The following is a 5,301-nucleotide window of genomic DNA, read 5'->3' as shown; positions in this document are numbered from 1 at the left end:
CCTTTTCATTTTGTTGATGGTTTCCTTTGCTGTGCAAAAGCTTTTTATTTTGATGAAGTTCCAATAGTTTATTTTTGCTTTTGTTTCCTTTGCCTCAGGAGACAGATCCAGAAAAATGTTGGTAAGCCCAATGACCAAGAGATCATTGTTAGCTCCAGCGTTGTTCTTTCTCAAGATTCTTTTGGTTATTTTGTAGTTCCATACACATTTTAGGATTATTTGTTCTAGTTCTGTGAGAAATGCTATTGGTATTTTGATAGGGGTTCCATTGATTATGTAGATTGTTTTGGATAGTATAGACATTTTAACAATATTAATTCTTCCAATCCATAGCATGGTGTACCTTTCCATTTGTTTTGGTTATCTTCAATTTCTTTCATCAATGTCTTATGGTTTTCAGAGTAAAGGTCTTATTTTTTTGGTTTAATTAATTCTGGGTGTTTTGTTATTTGGTGCAATTATAAATGGGATTGTTTTCCTAATTTCTCTTTCTGCTACTTTGTCATTAGTAGATAGAAATGTGACAAATTTCTGTATATTAATTTTGTATCCTGAAACATTACTTAACTCATTTATCAGTTGTAATAATTTCTTGGTGGAGTCTTTAAGGTTTTCTATATATAGTATCATGCCATCTGCCAAATAGTGACAGTTTTACTTCTTCTTTACCAATTTCCTTCCTTCCTTCCTGCAGCTAGGACTCTAAGTACTATGTTGAATAAAAGTGGTGATAGTTGACATCTTTGTCTTTTTCCTAATCATAGATGGAAAGCTTTCAGTTTTTCCTCATTAAAGATGGTGTTAGCTGTGGGTTTGTCATATAAGGCCTTTATTATGTTGAGGTATGTTTTTTCTCAACCCACTTTGTTGAGAGTTTTTATTTTGAATGGGTGTTGTACTTTGTCTAATGCTTTTTCTACATCTATTGAGGTGATCAAATGGTTTTTATCCTTTCTCTTGTTAATGTAGTTTATTAGATTGATTAATTTGTGATCATTGAACCACCTTTGCACCTCTGGGGTAAATCCTACTTGACCGTAGCAAATAATTTTTAAAATCTATCTTTGAATTCAGTTTGCTATTATTTTGTTGAGGATTTTTGTGTTTATGTTCATCAGAGATATTGGCCTATAGTTTTCTTTTTTCGTAGTATCTTTGTCTGGTTTTGGTAATGTTGACCTCATAGAATGAATTTGGAACTTATCCTTCCTTTTCTGTTTTTTTTTGGAATAGTTTGAAAAGAATAGGTGTTAACTCTTCCTTAAATGTTTGGTTGAATTCACCTGTGCAGCCATGTGGTCTTGAGCTGTTTTGTTTGTTGGGAGTTTTTTGATTATTGTTTTAATTTCATTGCTAGTAATTGGACTGTTCAAATTTTCTATTTCTTCCTGATATGGTTTTGGAAGATTATATGTTTCTAGGAAATTATCCATTTCTTCTAGGTTGTCTAATTTGTCGGCAGGTATTCACAGTAGTCTTTTATGATCTTTTGTATTTCTGTGGTATTGATTGTTATTTCTTCTTCATTTCTAATTTTGTTGATTTGAGTCTTCTGTTTTTTTCTTGATGAGTCTGGCTAAAAGTTTATCAATTTTATTTATCTTTTTGAAGGACCAACTTTTTGTTTTATTGATCTTGTCTATTTTTTTCTTTTGGTCTCTATTTAATTTGTTTTTTTCTGTAATCTTTATTATTTACTTCCTTCTACCAGCTTTGGGCTTTGTTCTTCTTTTTCTAGCTCCTTCTGGGTAAGGTTAGGTTGCTTATTTGAGATTTTTCCCTTACTTCTTGAGATAGGCCTATATTGCTGTAAACTTCCCTCTTAGAAGGGCTTTTGCTGTGTCCCAAAGATTTTGGACATTGTGTTTCCATTTTTACTTTCATTGAGTATGTCTTTTTAGGTCTGAAGTGAGCTTCTCTAGGTAGCATATAGATGGGTCTTTTTGTTTTTTAATGCATTCAGCCACCCTATCTCTTTTGATCAGAGCATTTAGTCTTTACATTTAGAGTAAATATTGTTACATATGTACTTACTGTCATTTCATTAATTGTTTTCTGGTTATTTTTGTAGTTCTTCTCTGTTTCTTTCTCCTCTTTTTCTCCTCCCTTGTGGTTTCATAACTTTCTTTAGTGTTATGCTTAAATTCCCTTTTCATTTTCTTTCATGTATTTACTATAAATTTTTGCTTTGTGGTTACTGCGAAGTTTACATATAACATCCTATGCATTAAAAGGTCTATTTTAGATGGATAGACTTATGAGTTTTCCTATGTATATAACAAGCTATATTTTCTTGCCACTTTTAAGATTCTGTCTTTATCTTTAACACTTGATGTTTTGTTTGTTTGTTTGTTTGTTTGTTTTTAGAGAAAGGGAAGTGCAGAGGGAGAGGAAGAGAAAGAACCCTTAGCAGGCTCTGTGCCCAGCATGGAGCCGGAGGCAGGGCTCAACCTCACAGCCCTGAGATCATGACCGGAGCCAAAATCAAGAGTCAGACACTTAACTGACTGAGCCACCCAGTCTCCCCAAACATTTGACATTTTATTTTTTTATTTATCTTTTTAATTCTTTTTTTTAAATTTAAATTCAATTAGCCAACATATAGTACATACTTAGTTTCCAATGTAGTGTTCAATAATTCATCAGTTGCATATAACATTTGACATTTTAATTATAGTGTGTTTTGGTGTGGCTCTGTTTAGATTCATCTTATTTGGAACTCTCCGATCTTCCTAGACCAGGATGTCCTTTTGCTTCTCTAGATTGGGGAAATTTTCAGCCATTATTTCTTTAAATAAGTTTTTTGTCCCTTTCTCTCTCTCTTCTCCTGGGACCTCTATAATGTGGATGTTGTTCTAGTTGGTGTTGTCATATAGGTCTCTTAAGGTAGCTTCACTTTTTAAAACTCTTTCTTCTTTTTGCTGCTCTGTCTGGGTGAGTTCCACTGCTTTGTCTCCCAGCTTGCTGATCCTTTCTTCTGCTTCATCCAGTTTGCTGTTAAACCCTCTAGTGTAGTTTTCAATTCAGCCATTGTATTCTTCAACCCTGTGACCTCTGTTTGGTACTTTCTTATATTTTCTATTTCTCTGCTGAAGTTTTCACTGTGTTCATCCATTTTGCTCTCTAATCTGGTGAACATCTTTATGACTATTACTTTGAACTCTTTACCAGGTAGATTACTTATCTCTGTTCTTTTGTTTAGAACACATTCCTCTGTCTCTTCACTTTGCCTGATTCTCTATGTTTGTTTCTATGTATTAGGTGAAACAGCTACCTCTGCCAGTATTGAAGGAATGGTGTTGTGCAGGAGATGACCTATGGAGCCCAGAAACTCAATCCTTCTGGCCACCAGAGCCAGGCCTTCCAGGGCCATCTCCTGTGTGGCCTGCATGAGTCCACTGGTTGTGGTAAGGCTGCAATGGAGGGTTGGGGGAGGGCATTTGCCTCACCAGCTGTAGTTCAGCTGCCATGTGGGCAGGGGGTGGGACAGATACTGTACAGGCTGACAGTGATGCAGCTGGCTGTGGTTTGACTACAGTGTGTGTGTGGATATGGGCAGGATTGTTGCCTGGCTGGATAGAATGTGACTCAGGTATGGGCATGGGGGTAGAAACTACAAATAGGTCAGACATACTCTATCAAGTAGGTGGTTAGGTAGGTATATTCAGGAGTCTTCTTGGGCTAAATTACATACTTAACTCTTTTTAGGCATAATGATAAATACTGACTGACAGAGTTACTCTTGGAGAGGAAGAAGGAGGTCTTGAAAACTAAGTGTTATTTGACAAATATTTATTGAGTTTTTACACATGCTAGGTATAGGGATTTTATATTGACTATAACAGACAGGGTTCCTGACCCCAGGGGAACTTTCCTGTGGGGAAAAGTGCAGTAAAAAGGAAACAAATAAATATGCAGGATATTACAAATGGTGATGAGACTCCTGAAAAGAAATGCCTGAAGTACCATAATAGAGAGTACCTTGGTGGGTAGGTGGGGGTCTAGCTTACATAGGGTGGTCAGAGAAGGCCAGTGTGAGAAACCTGTATTTATTCTGGACTTACAAGATGAGGGAGAGCCAACTATGAGCAGAGCTGAGAGAAGAGCATTCTTGGCAAAGAGAACAGAAAACCTGAAGGCCCCAATATGGCAAGGAACTTGGATGTTATAGGAATCTCACAGAATGTGGCCAATGTGGTTAGAGGATTAAAAGTAAAGAAGAGAGAGGTACAAGATGAAGCTTGAGTGAAGAAAGATCTTACAGGGCCTTGTGGGCCATGGTAGGGGAATTGGATTTTGTTCTAAAGGAATTAAAAGATTTTAATTTGGGGGAGGGTGACAGGACACAATTTATATTTTTTAAAAGACACTTTTGGCTAATGGAGCCACCACTGTATGGCCGAGGCTGCTAGCTATTCCCCAGTAGCCATCTCTCCTTTTTGCATAGTAGTGGAATTTCTCACTGGTCATGGGGCCACCCAAATAAAGATGACATTCCAGCCTCCCTGACAGTGGGTGTGGCCATGTGATCAGTTTCTACCCAGTGGAATCTGAGTGGAAGTGACACGTGTAGCTTTGGGGCCGTGTTCTTTAAAGGAAAGTTCATGGCCTCCCCTTCCCCTTCCTCCTTCCTAGGGATTGGATGTGGGCCTGAGACTGGGAGCTGCCCTTGAGATGGAAGCCACATGATGAAGATGGCAGAGCCATGGGTAGACAGACTAATGGGGGCAAGGCTACCTTGCCAACCCTAGATCACTGAACTGGATGTTTTCATGGGTGAGCAATAAACATCTACTTTGCTTAATCTTTATTGAATTAGGTCTCTATTAGAGTGGGCACACCAGTATCCTAACAGATATGCTTGATTACAGTGGGAGATGGCCTGGGGTACAGCAGGGGCAGATGAAACTCAGATTCCTCCAGGCGTCTAAGTGAGACCCTCAAGACCTATTATCATTTTCACCATGGTGGTCACTGTCAGCATTATTTCCCTCAACATGTGGCCTGGAATTTGGTAGACACTTGGTAAACATTTTGTAAAAAAATTAATGAATCACCTCTGTTTCCATTCCAGAATATGGAAGACTCAAATGGGTGGGGTAGCAGTATAAAAAGGTTATATCTTCCCCTTAAAGGGAATATTAATTTAAATAGAACTTAGTGACTCTTTTTCTTCAGCTTTGGGGTCTAGTTCTGTGATAACAGGGAAGTCTGTATCAGCAGCCTATTAAATTATTATTGCTTTAGTAGTATCACAGCCATTAATGATATCAGCCACATCATTATAATCATTAAAATTGT

The 5,301-nt window shown here is 37.4% G+C and overlaps 1 long non-coding RNA gene across 1 annotated transcript; it reads left to right on the top strand.

The window, feature by feature from the left end:
* Positions 1-789: 789 nt before the first annotated feature.
* LOC103658576 lies at positions 790-4,765 on the top strand. The gene is made up of 3 exons (XR_567208.2): positions 790-842; positions 3,262-3,407; positions 4,636-4,765. It is a non-coding gene; the product is annotated as an uncharacterized LOC103658576 (long non-coding RNA).
* Positions 4,766-5,301: the final 536 nt, after the last annotated feature.

This window comes from Ursus maritimus, unplaced genomic scaffold, assembly GCF_017311325.1.
Source record: "Ursus maritimus isolate PB19 unplaced genomic scaffold, ASM1731132v1 scaffold_1, whole genome shotgun sequence".
NCBI lineage: Eukaryota > Metazoa > Chordata > Mammalia > Carnivora > Ursidae > Ursus > Ursus maritimus.
Note: the sequence above shows the minus strand (reverse complement) of the source record. Positions and strands in the feature narration are given on the sequence as shown.